We start from the raw sequence: 17,533 nt of genomic DNA on the forward strand, positions 1-17,533 counted from the left end.
GAAACAGCAGAGTTAGCGCAAAGAATGGGACAACCTTTTAGTGCAGGAAGAGAGAATTTAGGGGCTACAGCTGAAGGTTCCAACCGACTAACAACTCAGGTTATTCATTCTCTGTCTCCAGTTATTCCACTGGCCCCCCAGAGCGATTTAGTGGGGATCCCCAAAAGGCACATATATTCCTCACCCAAAGTTCCCTTCACTTTATGTGTCGTCCTTCAATTTTCCCAGATGCGCAGTCAAGAGTAGCCTTTGCCCTGTCATATTTAGGTGGTGATGCTGCATCCTGGTCAATGCCCCTAGTTTCCAGAGACGATCCAATTTTGCAGAATTACAATGAGTTTAAGAAAAAATTCCTTCGAATTTTTGACAGACGAAGAATATCGCAAGCTGTAGGCAATAAATTATTCGAATTACGACAAGGTAACCGAGATCTAGTGGCTTATCTCGCTCAATTTAATAAGTTGGTAGTAGAAACCAACTGGCCAGAGAGTAAAAGAGCAGCAGTCTTCTATCATGGATTACGAGATGAGCTCAAGGATGTGCTGGCACAAATACCAAATCGACCTAGTGAGATATCAGAACTAGTAGATTTAGTACTAGAAATTGATTTCCGTCAAGGAAAAAGAAAAGGCGAAAAAAGGAAGGATTTTACACCAACAGTACCTAGATTCGATAGAACCCGATCTGATTATAACCGAGCAGTGGAAAGACAATCTAACTCTGAACCAATGCAAATTGGAACTGTAAGGGGTCCATTGACGAAAGAGGAGAAGGAAAAGAGGAGAGCTGGAAATGTATGCATGTACTGTGGCTCGAATGGACACTTTGAAAGAGGTTGTCCGAAGAAACCTAAAACCTCTTTTAAACCGAAGGAAAACTCGCAGCACCACCAACAGGAGGAGTTGGACCGGTGGATGCTAATCAAGAATCAACTCCGAAAGAACACCAGCTGGCAAATACACTTCAGTCCTCCTCACCTGATTTGGTTCAGTCTGGGAGATAACTCTAACAGATGTGTCGGTGATGGTGATGGTGGATTCTGGGGCCACTGGAAACTTTAGTGATCTAAAGTTTGCATCAAAGGTAGGGTTAAGAGCCATCACAAAAACCCAAAAGCGAACCAGTAAGAGCAGTGGATGGTATGAAACTTTTGTCTGGACCGATTGTGAGCCATACCGAGCCCTTGCAGATGATATCCAGTGACGGGCACGAGGAAGTCATTCAATTTAATTTGATTGATGCACCTCAATTTCAGCTCATTCTAGGACTACCATGGCTAACCGAACACCATCCCACATTGATTGGAGCACCAGAACGATAGCAATGAATTCGAATTACTGTAAGGAGAATTGTTTTGGAAGGCAAGAAAAGATTTATGAGAACAACCCTGCTCATTCTCTATGTATGATGGGTGCAGCAGTTTGTGTTATCAACTCACAAGAAATGCCCCAAGAATATTGAGTTTTGAGGACATTTTCAATGAAAAAGAGGCGGAACAATTACCTCCTCATCGAACCTACGACTGTACAATAGACTTGGAACCTGGTGCCAATCTACCTTGCAGTCGAGTCTATGCGCTAACCGAGAAAGAACACCAACATCTGAAAGAATACTTAGACAAATGTTTGGCAAATGGGTTCATCCAGCTGTCCAAATCCCCAGTTTCCTCACCCCTGTTTTTCGTGCCAAAGAAAGAGGGTGATTTAAGGCACTGTGTAGACTATTGCGCCATCAATAAATTTGAAAAGAAGAATCGCTACCCACTCCCACTCATTTCCGTCCTTTTGGACCAGGTCACAAGTACACAGATATACACCAAACTAGACCTGAGGGGAGCCTATCATTTAATCCGGATGAAAAAGGGTGACAAATGGAAAACGGCCTTCAGGACAAGATTTGGATTATTTGAGTACCAGGTGATGCCTTATGGGTTATGTAATGCCCCGGCGGCTTTTCAGCACTTTATCAATGACATTCTGAGAGAATACATCGATCAATTTGTAATCGTCTACAACAACGACATCTTGTTATACTCAGATGACACCTGCAAACACCAAGAGCAAGTAAGAGGATTTTTGCAGAAACTCAGAGAGAACCGACTGTTCGTTGAGCTAGAAAAATGTGCTTTCAATGTCTACAAGGTGGAATTTTGGGGATTTATCCTTTCTCCAACAGGGATGATATGGATGAACACAAGATTCAGGCAGTGGTAGATTGGAAATCTCCCACCGGTGTGAAGGAAGTGCAAAGCTTTATTGGTTTTGCGAATTTCTAGCGGAGATTTATTTGTGAATTTTCCAGGAAGATTCTGCCCCTTACCAAATTACTTCGCAAGGGTGTTTGTTTTGAATGGACCAAAGAAGCTGAGGAGGCCTTTAACTAATTAAAGAAAAGTTTTACTTCAGCCCCAGTGCTATTACATGCCGATCCGTCTGAACCATTTTATGTGGAAACCGATGCCTCAGAACAAGCGGTAGGTGGTGTACTGTCCCAGAGACATAAAGAAACTGGTCAACTGCATCCAGTAGCTTACAGGTCAAGGAAGCTAACAACTGCAGAATAGAACTACATGATTACGGAAAAAGAATTGTTGGCCATTAAGGATGCTTTCATGGAGTGGCGCCACTACCTCATGGGGGGCAAAAATCAAGAAAAGGACTTTACTGATCATCGAATTTTAACATTTTTTTAAATCCGCTAAAACCTTGACGCCCAAACAACTCAGATGGTCACTATATTTTACTGAATTTGACTTTGTGATCACTTATCGACCAGGGGCTCAAAATGGAAGGCGGATGCATTGTCCAGAATCGGAACCGAAGATCAAAGATCCTTGGAAAAGAGTCAAACCATTATACCCAACTCAAAGATCGCCTGTGCCACTACGCCTGTTAGTTTTGGAGAACAGATTGTTCGAGTCATGAGTCCGGAAGACATGCAAGAATGGGTCAAGGAAGGAGAAAACTGAGAAATCCGAAATCAACTGCCATATTATAAAGGATCCTTGCATGTGCCAACCAAGGAATTACAGAATCAAGTGCTATACGAGTGTCATGATCACCCCTTAGCCGGGAATAAGGGAGAAGCTAAGACAGATGAGTTAGTGAAAAGACATTACTGGTGGCCACATATGACCACTGGCATAGAGAACTATGTGAAAACCTGCAAAATCAGTGCTCAGGGAAAATCTGAATGGTGAACTCCAAAAGGGCTATTGCAACCCATTCCCACCCCTCCTGGCCCCTGGCATACAATCACAATGGATCTAGTGGTAGATTTACCTTCCAGTCAAGGCTACAGTACAATGTGGGTGGTGGTGGACTTGATTTACCAAAATGGCACACTTTTTGGCTTTAAAGGGAGTACCAACCTCTAAACAGTTAGCAAATCACTTCAGTACTCAAATAGTCAAGATTTATGGGATTCCTAAGACTGGTATCTCAGACAGGGGTTCTCAGTTTTTGTCCCATTTTTGGAAGGCTTTCTTGAAAGGGTTGGGAATTGAGGCTAGATACTCCATCAGCTATCACCCCGAAACTGATGGACAGACCGAGAGGGTCAACCAAGAAATAGAGCAGAATTTGAGGTTGTACCTGTTGAAGCAAGGTGGAGACTGGCCAGATTATTTGTGGGCTGCTGAATTTGCTCACAATAATGCTAAAAATGCTTCCACAGGTTATTCTCCGTTTTATCTAAATTACGACAGACACCCATATTCTACAATAAAACACACAGAAACCTCAGTCCCAGCAGTCAAAGAATTAGTTCCTCGTTTAAAAAGGGTTCAACAAAACCCTTTTCAGAATTTAGAACAGGCTAAAAGAAAGTATAAGACCTATGCAGATAAAAAGAGGAGAGAAGGCCCAGTTTTAAAAGAAGGTGAAGAGGTATGGTTAAGTACTAAAAACCTAAGCCTGAAAGGGAATAGAAAGTTCCTACCTAGATTTATAGGGCCTTACCCGATTGAGAAACAGATTAATCAAGTCACCTATCATCTGAAACTGCCTGTCTAAATGAAATTCCACCCAGTTTTTCATGTTTCCTTATTAAAAAAGTCTTCCCCAGCGTTGCGAAGAAACTCACCACCAAAATCTATTCAATTTGAGTCTGGAGTTGAATTTGAAGTGAAAGAGATATTAGACTCAAAACTAATGAATGGAAAACTGTATTATCTGGTGTTGTCAAGATCGGGTTAGTGGGGGACTACAGTTTCCGGCATGCCCTGGGCCAAAACTACTGTTCCCATGATCCTCCGCGACGGAACGCGTTCTCGCGAGGGAACATTTAAGGAAGTCGGCGGCAGGGAACCGGTGTCGGGAATTCCTTCTGAGTACTGGCTATCCGTGATTCGTTTGAGGAGCTGTGTCGGTGCGGTAAGGGTGCTTGCACCACTGGGCTTTTCAGCGGGATCGCTGAATTCAGAAAGACTGTGGTTTTGTGTTTGGTTTTTGGGAACTGCTGGGTGTTGGATTTTGTCTCGGTCGGCATTTTCGGCCGACGGAGAAAAGGAGGTTTTGGAAGCCTCTCAGGAAACAGTTACTGCAACTGACCTTTTGTTATTTGGAGTGCAATCATATACTTTGGTGATTGGGATTGTTTGTTAAGAGGATGCTACCCCCATCCATATAAGAGGCATTATATGGATCTTGGATTTACTTGTGTTCCCGGGGTCTACAGTTATTTCTTTTCGTTGGATTGGATGTCTATTTCCTAATGTGGCAGCGTGCATTAAACTGTGTATTGGTGTTAACTACATATTATACCTCTTCTATTTAACAGGGGATTTTGGAGGTGTGTTGCTTGCACTCTAACTCCTGTGAAGCATTATAGAGGTATACTTAGGTAGGTTCTGGTATCGGTGACATAAGTGATCAGTGTGACCTCCTGAAATGATACGGACACATATCCTTTGACTATTCCATGCCTTTTTGTATTATTTGTAGTTACACCGCAACAACTCCACGCTACCAGATACCTCTGCACATCTACGAGGTTTATTTATTCCTTTACAGATCCCCCTTCCCGCTATCCCCTTCCTTTCCTTCCCTGATCCTTTCCTTTTTTTCCCTCGCATGATCTTCTCGATGCTCTGTGCCATCACGGCAATTCAGGCGTTGGGTCGATCTAGAGGTGGGCGTACTATTCAACAAACCGATCCTGAGGACGATATTATAACAGGTGGACTGGAAAGGCTATGGACCTGAGGAACAGTCTTGGGAGGTGGCTGCGGACGTTCATGCCCCCAAGTTGGTGAAATCTTTCCACACAAAATTTCCAATGAAACCAAGGTTGGTAGGACCTCCTTTGTTGGGGGGGTACTGTCAGGCTCCCTAAACCTCTAGTTACGCAACCTCACTCTGTGTGTGTTCCTGAAATCAAAAGACTGTTGGCTAAACAAAAGAAATCTGACTCTGAACAGCTTTTGGAGCCTTCTGGTTCACGCGCGGAATTCCAAGATGGCCCCTGACTGGGGAGACAAGTCAGCGGTCTAGTTGTTGTGTGCTTTTGCAGGTGCCGGGGTCTAGATGAAGCGCACGCTCGAACTTGCGCACTTCATCTGAATAGACAGAAGAGGCAAACCGTAGATTTTGTGCTTGTGTACCTTTCACAATTTTTCCCTTATCTTTTGGCGTCGCGCTACCCCGTTTCGTCCACTATATCGCCGGACATCTTCCTTCCCCTTCCTTTCCCTCTAAAAGAAAATATCACTGAGTTTGAGTACGAAAGAAAGATATTTGAACCAGACTCACCCGAACTCCAAAGCATTTCCAGTGAGGAAACAAGAGCATCATACCTGCACCTAAAATCGAAGAAACAGACAAAAGGAGACAGATAAGTGATAACTGTACCAGTGAAAATATCGAGAGTAATATTTTCTTGAGGAAGAGCTTTGAGTTACTCAGAATAGCCATAAGTAGAGGAGAATGTACAGGGCTGAATTTAAATAATGAAATGGACAATACTTACCTGAATAGGTTATGACATAATAGAAGATAACCTGAAAAGTAAGCAGAAAAGGTATAAGAGAAATAACAAGAACATTTAGCAACTTAAAAAAGAATAAATACTCAACAAGACGAATTCAAATGAAGAGCTACCAATTCGAGACATGGTGAGATTAGTGAGAAAGCAATAATATAAGTATTACGTCATCAGAAAAGACTAGAGGTTAATATATGTGTATTTACAGATAAAAAGTCTCTAGAAGTAAGCTTTTGAAGAGAAGAGTGATAAGAAAAGAAGAGAAGCACTAATCTCTGGAGGGTTAGGTAAGAAGTAGATAAGATTGATAATAAGACACCTTAGAGAAAGGGAGGAGGAGTACTTAATTTCTCTCTCTTTGTTGTATTAGGACTTCTAAGAAATTGTCAACTATCAAGTGAAGCCAAGAGAAGCTAAAGAACTGATCCAGAGCAGTCTCTTCTATTGTTTAATATTTTATCCACTGCCCCTCTTCCCCTTGGGGGTCCTTGATGGTCAAGGTTCAATAACAGGCCCTTGGTATCCTTGATGTGGAGTTGGGACAAGGCAACAGTCCTGTTCCTGTGCAAGTCGTGGTAAGAGTTCACTATAGTCCTTGACACTTCGGTTTCTGCTTCATTGACTAGGCTCTTGATCTTGGCAGTCAATGGAGGTGTGGGGTCTTCATCAATAGGCAGGTAGTATTTAGTGTCGGTAAGTTGGCGGCTGCACTCTGTATCACATCCTGGATGACAATGGCACTGCCTTAGTCGTCTGGTTTTAGGATGATACTGGTGTCCTCGGTGATGACTTTGAGTAGGGTCCTGTCATCCTTGGATATATTGTTTAATGAGTGCCTAGCTGGGATGGCAGAAACATCCTTCAAGATAGCTTGCTCGAATTAGGACAGAATACCTATGAGCAAATATAGCTCCAAATGGCATTCTGGTGACACAGACTGTCAGACCTCGCCCCGGTCTTCGGGATCCGGATGATGCACAAAGGGGCCCACCTCCACACCTCCCCAAGCTTGGTTCAAAACGATAACCAAAGCTTAGAGGCGGTATGGCGAGGGAAAAATGTGTAAGGCCGGGATGGTGCCGCCCGACAGGGCTCAACCTGAAACACAAAGGAACAACCTGTTACCACCACTCTCTGGCCCTTCACTACATAAGACGTTTCAATGAAACCATAAGCGTACCTGATAAAAGTACCGGTGAGGGACAATCAACGCGGTCGCCTGACGCTCGTCTCGGGGTGAAACGATCTGAGTATACCTACAACGATACAAGCACAGATTAACCTTCCTACTCTCTGTCATGCAATGCAATCCTTCGGACTCCCTCTAGCGTACCTACCAGAGCCTCACACTCCGTTAATGCTACTGAACCTTACAGGAACCGCCATTCCCCGGTATTGTCTGTCTGGATACCTATTGTCGACCAAGTACATTCCTCTGTTCAGTCACAGAAGTAAAGTGTGGGACGTTCAATGTTGCACCAGAGCCCAAATCAAAGGAGAAACAGGAAATTATAAGTATAGGAACAAATATCAAACAAGAAGGGTCGATTGGCCAGGGGCCACGAATCCTACCGCTATTCTCCACTGAAGTTCACAGAGGCACTGGCTCCCACGACGATAGCAGTAGACGTTTCTTCCGCAGCCAATGAGAGCTGCTCACAGAGATGTCCTTCTCCAAATCTGGCCAACAGAAAAGAAACAAAGTTCAGCGTCCGTGTCTTCGCTCACGATTAGCGAAGCATCACAGCGCCACCAATGTGTCAGCCGACACACTCGCGCAGATCCTTCTCTGCGAAGCACCACAGCCACACGACCGCTGAGACCGCGTCTCTCTCCGCAGCCGCTTAGTTCCCGACCCTGCCGGGTCAAACACCCTGAGGTCCGTATCTTCACCACTGTGTCCCCGAAGTACCACGACCATGCCAAGGGGATAGCGTCACCGGCGATTACCCTCTGAATCAGCAAAGTTCCCGACCCAGCCGGGTCAGGCACCCTGGAGTCCGTGTCTTCGCGACGACTTCGACGAAGCACCACGGAACGCCAGCAACTAACGGGCAGCCGCACCATTAGTCAACACGCCGATAACGAATCTAGTACAACCCGACTTCCGGGTTCAGTTCCTATATGTAGGATCCGCCCCTCGTATCCTTAGCCTCCTGGGACATGTAGTCTCTAAACACTAGGTAGGCGCCTTAGTCCGAAACTCAAACCCTGACAGTACGTCCTCCCCCCAGGCGCCTCCTGGAACCAGGCTTTCCCGGAAAACGAGCATGGAACAAACGCACCGCTCTCGGAGCGTGTACCCCCGAGCATGGCTCCCACGAATCCTCCTCCGCGGTATAGCCCTTCCAGGATACGAGGTACCAAAGCCGTCCCCTACAGTATCGGGAGTCCAGGATCCTGCGAACTTCGTATTCCAACTAGCCATCTCTCATGACCGGGGGAGCGGCCACAGGCCTGTGACCAACAGCCGGCTTCAGCAGGCTGCAATGGAACACGGGATGGATCCGCAGGGATGCAGGTAGCTTCAGCCGATATGCAACCGGATTCACTTGGCGGACCACCTCGTAAGGGCCGATAAAGCGAGGATGGAACACACTGCGGTGACGAAACCTGATGTTCTTGGTGGATAACCACACCCTGTCCCCTGCCTGATACTGTGGTCCGGCTTGGCGATGCACGTCTGCCCACCTCTTGTAGGCAAGCTTTGATCGGACCAGTTCTGCCTGTATGCCCTTGTGTATCTTCAAAAGATCCGTCATCTGAGCATGTACCGAAGGATGATTCTGTACCTCCCTCTGGATCGTCACTGGCAAGGTATTGGCATGGTACCCGGTGTTTGCTCTAAACGGGGTTTCTTTGACGGACCTCTGCCAGGTGTTGTTATACGTGAGTTCGGCCAACCATAGCAACGATACCCATGATTCAGACGCCTCTTTTGCGTAACATCTCAGATATTTTTTGAGGGTTTGATTTAGCCTTTCGGTTTGGCCATCCTTCTGCGGATGGAAGCTGGTGGATAAGGCCACCTCCACTTGTAACGCCTTACACCAGGTCTTCCAGAACCGAGCAACAAATTGCGGTCCCCTATCTGATACGATGACTTTAGGGAGGCCATGCAACCGGACTACCTGTTGAAGAATCATTTGTGCTGTCTGAGCTGCAGTAGGCAGGTTTCTCCATGGAAGGAAATGGCCAGCTTTGGTTAAGCTGTCCACCACTACCAGGATTGCGTTACATCCCTGATCCAGAGGTAACCCCACCACAAAATCGAGACTGATGGTCTGCCAAGGGCTGGAAGGAGTGGGTAACGGCATCAGCAGCCCCTTAGACCTGCTGTTCTCTCCCTTAGCCCGAGCAAATGTGTCACATTGGGACACCCAGAGCTTTGCGTCTTCAGCCATGTTTTCCCACCAAAAGGAGCGTTGTAGTGATGACAGCGTCTTCTTGTATCCAGGATGCCCTGCCAGTACTGCGTTGTGACACCAATTGAACGCCTTCAGGCGTACCTCATGCTGGGGCAAATACAACCGGTTGCTGTGTAAAGGCATACCATGCTGCAAGGAGCGGTGTTTGTCCTGCTTAACCCATTCTTGCCATTGGGCCAAGGAGCGATGATTCTTTACCTGATCTAAAAAAAGTCCACGGTAACCGCACATAAGACCTTTTTGGGAGACAATATAGCCTTTGGGGTCACCAAACCCATGGTATCTACTTCGCTTTGCCTCGATAGAGAAGCCGCTTTGCGATTGTCGGTGCCAGGATGGAATGTTATGACGAAATCGTATTCCGCAAAGAACAGAGTCCATCTCATCTGTCTCGGTGATAAATGACGATCGGTTTTTATAAACTGTAGGTTGCGATGGTCCGTATACACCGTAACAGGATGTTGAGCCCCCCACAAATAGTGCCTCCATTCCTGGAAGGCGCGTTTTATCACGAGCAATTCTTTCTCGGCCACAGTATAGTTGGTCTCGGCCGCATTTAGTTTCTTGGACAAAAACGCCACCGGGTGTAACTGCCCTGTTTCCCGGTCTCTTTGAGACAGCACCGCGCCGACTGCCATGTCCGATGCGTCGCCTCAACCACAAAAGGAGAGTCAACCTGAGGATGGCGTAAGATGGGAGCCGAACAGAACGCTTCCTTGAGCTGTACAAACGCCCTCGTAGATTCCGTATTCCAGACATAAGGAACCCCTTTTCTCAGTAACCGGGTGATTGGGGCTGCCAACTGTGAGAAATGCGATATAAATCGCCGGTAATAGTTGGCAAAATCAAGAAACCATTGGACCTCTCGTATGTTCTTAGGGATGGGCCACTCTTGCACTGCTGACACCTTCCTTTCCGCCATACTAAACCCCTGAGGACTCAAAATCACCCCCAGGAATTCCACCCTTGTTACGCTGAATTCACATTTCCTCAGCTTGCAATAAAGGTGGTTCTCTTGTAAGCGCTGAAGTATCATACACACGTGTTCAGTGTGTTGCGCAGGGGAGGAGGAATAGATGAGAATATCGTCAATATAAACGACCGCTATGCGGTCCTGGTACTCCTTCAACACGTCGTTTAAGAAGTATTGGAATGCCGCCGGGGCATTACACAGCCCGAACGGCATAACCAAATACTCGTACAGGCCGTATCGCGTCTTGAACGCGGTTTTCCACTCATCTCCCTGTCGCATACGGACCAGGTGGTATGCCCCCCGTAGATCGAGGCGGGTGTAAATGGAGGCCTCTCTCACCTGGTCCAGCAACACAGGGATGAGTGGAAGCGGGTACCTATTCCTCACCGTATTCCGGTTCAAGACGCGATAGTCGATGCAGGCCCGTAATTCCCCGTTAGCCTTAGCGGTGAAGAAGAGCGGAGAGGCAGCCGGAGAGCGCGACGGACGAATAAACCCCAAGGCGCAGTAGTGGTCCAAATACTCACGTAGACGCGTGTTCTCAGGCTCGGAAAGAGCATAAACCCTACAAGAGGGCACGACTGCCCCATCCACCGGATCAATTCGGCAGTCATACTCGCGATGGGGTGGTAGCCTTTCGGCCTTTTCCTCGCTAAAGACTTCCCGGAAATCCTCATACTCTGGCGGTTACGCAACCTCCTTTTCTGCCGCCGTGGCTACCTGATAGGCTAGAGCAAGAGTCGATGCTACGGACTGATGGTCCTTGAGGCACTGTGTCATGCATTCCTCTGATTGGAAACGTACGCTCTTTTTTCGCCAGTCCATGGTAGGACTGTGTTTCCATAACCACGGCATGCCCATTATGAGCTCATACTGGGGAGCCTCGATGATGTTGAGGACTATGCTTTCCACATGATTCTGAGTCTCTCTAGGTAAGATCAATTCCAATGCTTCCGTGTGTTCAACAACGGGACCCGACTTTAACGGGGTGCCATCCACGGCCAACACCGGTTCAGGTTTCCTACTCCGTACTCGCGTTAGCCCGAGACGTTGTGCTAACCCTTGGTCAATAAAGTTCCCCGTGAGATAAGAGATCGCGAACGCGACCCTAGAGACATTCGTAGGGAAAGACGCTGGACGACAAGAAAAATGCAATGCGATTTGAGTAAGAAAGGCTTGAATCTTTTGGGGGTCCCCTGAATACCTCTCGGGTGTGGCTAATGGCACCGGCGGGGGAACCGTGACGTGGATCTGCGGATTGGAAGAAGAGGCATCAAAGGGGTTACAAGTCTGTCTATCTACCTTTTCCCTCAATGCTGCTGTCTCAGCCTTGGAATCTGCCAACTCCCTCTGGACCAATACTAGAGCCTGTAACACGTCATCCAAGGATGCCATGTTTGTGGATCACCCCGACCAGGAAGAGCTACAATTCGTGGGTACTGGATTCTGTCAGACCTCGCCCCGCTCTTCGGGATCCGGATGATGCACAAAGGGGTCCACCTCCACACCTCCCCAAGCTTGGTTCAAAACGGTACCCAAAGCTTAGAGGCGGTATGGCGAGGGAAAAATGTGTAAGGCCGGGATGGTGCCGCCCGACAGGGGTCAACTTGAAACACAAAGGAACAACCTGTTACCACCACTCTCTGGCCCTTCACTACATAAGACCTTTCAATGAAACCATAAGCGTACCTGATAAAAGTACCGGTGAGGGACAATCAACGTGGTCGCCTGACGCTCGTCTCGGGGTGTAACGATCTGAGTATACCTACAACGATACAAGCACAGATTAACCTTCCTACTCTCTGTCATGCAATGCAGCCCTTCGGACTCCCTCTAGCATACCTACCAGAGCCTCACACCCCGGTAATGCTACTGAACCTTACAGGAACCGCCCTTTCCCGGTATTGTCTGTCTGGATACCTATGGTCGTCCAAGTACATTCCTCTGTTCAGTCATAGAAGTAAAGTGTGGGACATTCAATGTTGCACCAGAGCCCAAATCAAAGGAGAAACAGGAAATTATAAGTATAGGAACAAATATCAAACAAGAAGGGTCGATTGGCCAGGGGCCACGAATCCTACCGCTATCCTCCACTGAACTTCACAGAGGCACTGGGCTCCCACGACGATAGCAGTAGACGTTTCTTCCGCAGCCAATGAGAGCTGCTCACAGAGATGTCCTTCTCCAAATCTGGCCAACAGAAAAGAAACAAAGTTCAGCGTCCGTGTCTTCGCTCACGATTAGCGAAGCATCACAGCGCCACCAATGTGTCAGCCGACACACTCCGTCCACCTAGTGAACACCAAATACAATCGTGGTCCGTGTCTTTGCGCAGATCCTTCTCTGCGAAGCACCACAGCCACACGACCGCTGAGACCGCGTCTCTCTCCGCAGCCGCTTAGTTCCCGACCCTGCCGGGTCAAACACCCTGAGGTCCGTATCTTCACCACTGTGTCCCCGAAGTACCACAACCAAGCCAAGGGGATCGCGTCACCGGCGCTTACCCTCTGAATCAGCAAAGTTCCCGACCCAGCCGGGTCGGGCACCCCGGAGTCCGTGTCTTCGCGACGACTTCGACGAAGCACCACGGAACGCCAGCAACTAACGGGCAGCCGCACCATTAGTCAACACGCCGATAACGAATCCAGTACAACCCGACTTCCGGGTTCAGTTCCTATTTGTAGGATCCGCCCCTCGTACCCTTAGCCTCCTGGGACATGTAGTCTCTAAACACTAGGTAGGCGCCTTAGTCCGAAACTCAAACCCTGACAGTACGTCCTCCCGCCAGGCGCCTCCTGGAACCAGGCTTTCCTGGAAAACGAGCATGGAACAAACACACCGCTCTCGGAGTGTGTACCCCCGAGAATGGCTCCCACGAATCCTCCTCCGCGGTATAGCCCTTCCAGGATACGAGGTACCAAAGCCGTCCCCTACGGTATCGGGAGTCCAGGATCCTGCGAACTTCATATTCCAACTGGCCGTCTCTCATGACCGGGGGAGCGGCCACAGGCCTGTGACCAACAGCCGGCTTCAGCAGGCTGCAATGGAACACGGGATGGATCCGCAGGGATGCAGGTAGCTTCAGCCGATATGCAACCGGATTCACTTGGCGGACCACCTCGTAAGGGCCGATAAAGCGAGGATGGAACACACTGCGGTGGCGAAACCTGATGTTCTTGGTGGATAACCACACCCTGTCCCCTGCCTGATACTGTGGTCCAGCTTGGCGATGCACGTCTGCCCACCTCTTGTAGGCAAGCTTTGATCGGACCAGTTCTGCCTGTATGCCCTTGTGTATCTTCAAAAGATCCGTCATCTGAGCATGTACCGAAGGATGATTCTGTACCTCCCTCTGGATCGTCACTGGCAAGGTATTGGCATGGTACCCGGTGTTTGCTCTAAACGGGGTTTCTTTGACGGACCTGTGCCAGGTGTTGTTATACGTGAGTTCGGCCAACCATAGCAACGATACCCATGATTCAGACGCCTCTTTTGCGTAACATCTCAGATATTTTTTGAGGGTTTGATTTAGCCTTTCGGTTTGGCCATCCTTCTGCGGATGGAAGCTGGTGGATAAGGCCACCTCCACTTGTAACGCCTTACACCAGGTCTTCCAGAACCGAGCAACAAATTGCGGTCCCCTATCTGATACGATGACTTTAGGGAGGCCATGCAACCGGACTACCTGTTGAAGAATCATTTGTGCTGTCTGAGCTGCAGTAGGCAGGTTTCTGCATGGAAGGAAATGGCCAGCTTTGGTTAAGCTGTCCACCACTACCAGGATTGCGTTACATCCCTGATCCAGAGGTAACCCCACCACAAAATCGAGACTGATGGTCTGCCAAGGGCTGGAAGGAGTGGGTAACGGCATCAGCAGCCCCTTAGACCTGCTGTTCTCTCCCTTAGCCCGAGCAAATGTGTCACATTGGGACACCCAGAGCTTTGCGTCTTCAGCCATGTTTCCCCACCAAAAGGAGCGTTGTAGTGATGACAGCGTCTTCTTGTATCCAGGATGCCCTGCCAGTACTGCGTTGTGACACCAATTGAACGCCTTCAGGCGTACCTCATGCTGGGGCAAATACAACCGGTTGCCGTGTAAAGGCATACCATGCTGCAAGGAGCGGTGTTTGTCCTGCTTAACCCATTCTTGCCATTGGGCCAAGGAGCGATGATTCTTTACCTGATCTAAAAAAACGTCCACGGTAACCGCACATAAGACCTTTTCGGGAGACAATATAGCCTTTGGGGTCACCAAACCCATGGTATCTACTTCGCTTTGCCTCGATAGAGAATCCGCTTTGCGATTGTCGGTGCCAGGATGGAATGTTATGACGAAATCGTATTCCGCAAAGAACAGAGTCCATCTCATCTGTCTCGGTGATAAATGACGATCGGTTTTTATAAACTGTAGGTTGCGATGGTCCGTATACACCGTAACAGGATGTTGAGCCCACCACAAATAGTGCCTCCATTCCTGGAAGGCGCGTTTTATCGCGAGCAATTCTTTCTCGGCCACAGTATAGTTGGTCTCGGCCGCATTTAGTTTCTTGGACAAAAACGCCACCGGGTGTAACTGCCCTGTTTCCCGGTCTCTTTGAGACAGCACCGCGCCGACTGCCATGTCCGATGCGTCACCTCAACCACAAAAGGAGAGTCAACCTGAGGATGGCGTAAGATGGGAGCCGAACAGAACTCTTCCTTGAGCTGTACAAACGCCCTCGTAGATTCCGTATTCCAGACATAAGGAACCCCTTTTCTCAGTAACCGGGTGATTGGGGCTGCCAACTGTGAGAAATGCGATATAAATCGCCGGTAATAGTTGGCAAAACCAAGAAACCATTGGACCTCTCGTATGTTCTTAGGGATGGGCCACTCTTGCACCGCTGACACCTTCCTTTCCGCCATACTAAACCCCTGAGGACTCAAAATCACCCCCAGGAATTCCACCCTTGTTACGCTGAATTCACATTTCCTCAGCTTGCAATAAAGGTGGTTCTCTTGTAAGCGCTGAAGTATCATACACATGTGTTCAGTGTGTTGCGCAGGGGAGGAGGAATAGATGAGAATATTGTCAATATAAACGACCGCTATGCGGTCCTGGTACTCCTTCAACACGTCGTTTAAGAAGTATTGGAATGCCGCCGGGGCATTACACAGCCCGAACGGCATAACCAAATACTCGTACAGGCCGTATCGCGTCTTGAACGCGGTTTTCCACTCATCTCCCTGTCGCATACGGACCAGGTGGTATGCCCCCCGTAGATCGAGGCGGGTGTAAATGGAGGCCTCTCTCACCTGGTCCAGCAACACAGGGATGAGTGGAAGCGGGTACCTATTCCTCACCGTATTCCGGTTCAAGACGCGATAGTCGATGCAGGCCCGTAATTCCCCGTTAGCCTTAGCGGTGAAGAAGAGCGGAGAGGCAGCCGGAGAGCGCGACGGACGAATAAACCCCAAGGCGCAGTAGTGGTCCAAATACTCACGTAGATGCGTGTTCTCAGGCTCGGAAAGAGCATAAACCCTACAAGAGGGCACAACTGCCCCATCCACCGGATCAATTCGGCAGTCATACTCGCGATGGGGTGGTAGCCTTTCGGCCTTTTCCTCGCTAAAGACTTCCCGGAAATCCTCATACTCTGGCGGTAACGCAACCTCCTTTTCTGCTGCCGTGGCTACCTGATAGGCTAGAGCAAGAGTCGATGCTACGGACTGATGGTCCTTGAGGCACTGTGTCATGCATTCCTCTGATTGGAAACATACGCTCTTTTTTCGCCAGTCCATGGTAGGACTGTGTTTCCATAACCACGGCATGCCCATTATGAGCTCATACTGGGGAGCCTCGATGATGTTGAGGACTATGCTTTCCACATGATTCTGAGACTCTCTAGGTAAGATCAATTCCAATGCTTCCGTGTGTTCAACAACGGGACCCGACTTTAACGGGGTGCCATCCACGGCCAACACCGGTTCAGGTTTCCTACTCCGTACTCGCGTTAGCCCGAGACGTTGTGCTAACCCTTGGTCAATAAAGTTCCCCGTGAGATAAGAGATCGCGAACGCGACCCTAGAGACATTCGTAGGGAAAGACGCTGGACGACAAGAAAAATGCAATGCGATTTGCGTAAGAAAGGCTTGAATCTTTTGGGGGTCCCCTGAATACCTCTCGGGTGTGGCTAATGGCACCGGCGGGGGAACCGTGACGTGGATCTGCGGATTGGAAGAAGAGGCATCAAAGGGGTTACGAGTCTGTCTATCTACCTTTTCCCTCAATGCCGCTGTCTCAGCCTTGGAATCTGCCAACTCCCTCTGGACCAATACTAGAGCCTGTAACACGTCATCCAAGGATGCCATGTTTGTGGATCACCCCGACCAGGAAGAGCTACAATTCGTGGGTACTGGATTCTGTCAGACCTCGCCCCGCTCTTCGGGATCCGGATGATGTACAAAGGGGTCCACCTCCACACCTCCCCAAGCTTGGTTCAAAACGGTACCCAAAGCTTAGAGGCGGTATGGCGAGGGAAAAATGTGTAAGGCCGGGATGGTGCCGCCCGACAGGGGTCAACTTGAAACACAAAGGAACAACCTGTTACCACCACTCTCTGGCCCTTCACTACATAAGACGTTTCAATGAAACCATAAGCGTACCTGATAAAAGTACCGGTGAGGGACAATCAACGCGGTCGCCTGACGCTCGTCTCGGGGTGTAACGATCTGAGTATACCTACAACGATACAAGCACAGATTAACCTTCCTACTCTCTGTCTGCAATGCAGTCCTTCGGACTCCCTCTAGCATACCTACCAGAGCCTCACACCCCGTTAATGCTATTGAACCTTACAGGAACCGCCCTTTCCCGGTATTGTCTGTCTGGATACCTATGGTCGACCAAGTACATTCCTCTGTTCAGTCATAGAAGTAAAGTGTGGGACATTCAATGTTGCACCAGAGCCCAAATCAAAGGAGAAACAGGAAATTATAAGTATAGGAACAAATATCAAACAAGAAGGGTCGATTGGCCAGGGGCCACGAATCCTACCGCTATCCTCCACTGAAGTTCACAGAGGCACTGGGCTCCCACGACGATAGCAGTAGACGTTTCTTCCGCAGCCAATGAGAGCTGCTCACAGAGATGTCCTTCTCCAAATCTGGC

This window comes from Lissotriton helveticus, chromosome 3_1, assembly GCF_964261635.1.
Source record: "Lissotriton helveticus chromosome 3_1, aLisHel1.1, whole genome shotgun sequence".
Lineage (NCBI taxonomy): Eukaryota > Metazoa > Chordata > Amphibia > Caudata > Salamandridae > Lissotriton > Lissotriton helveticus.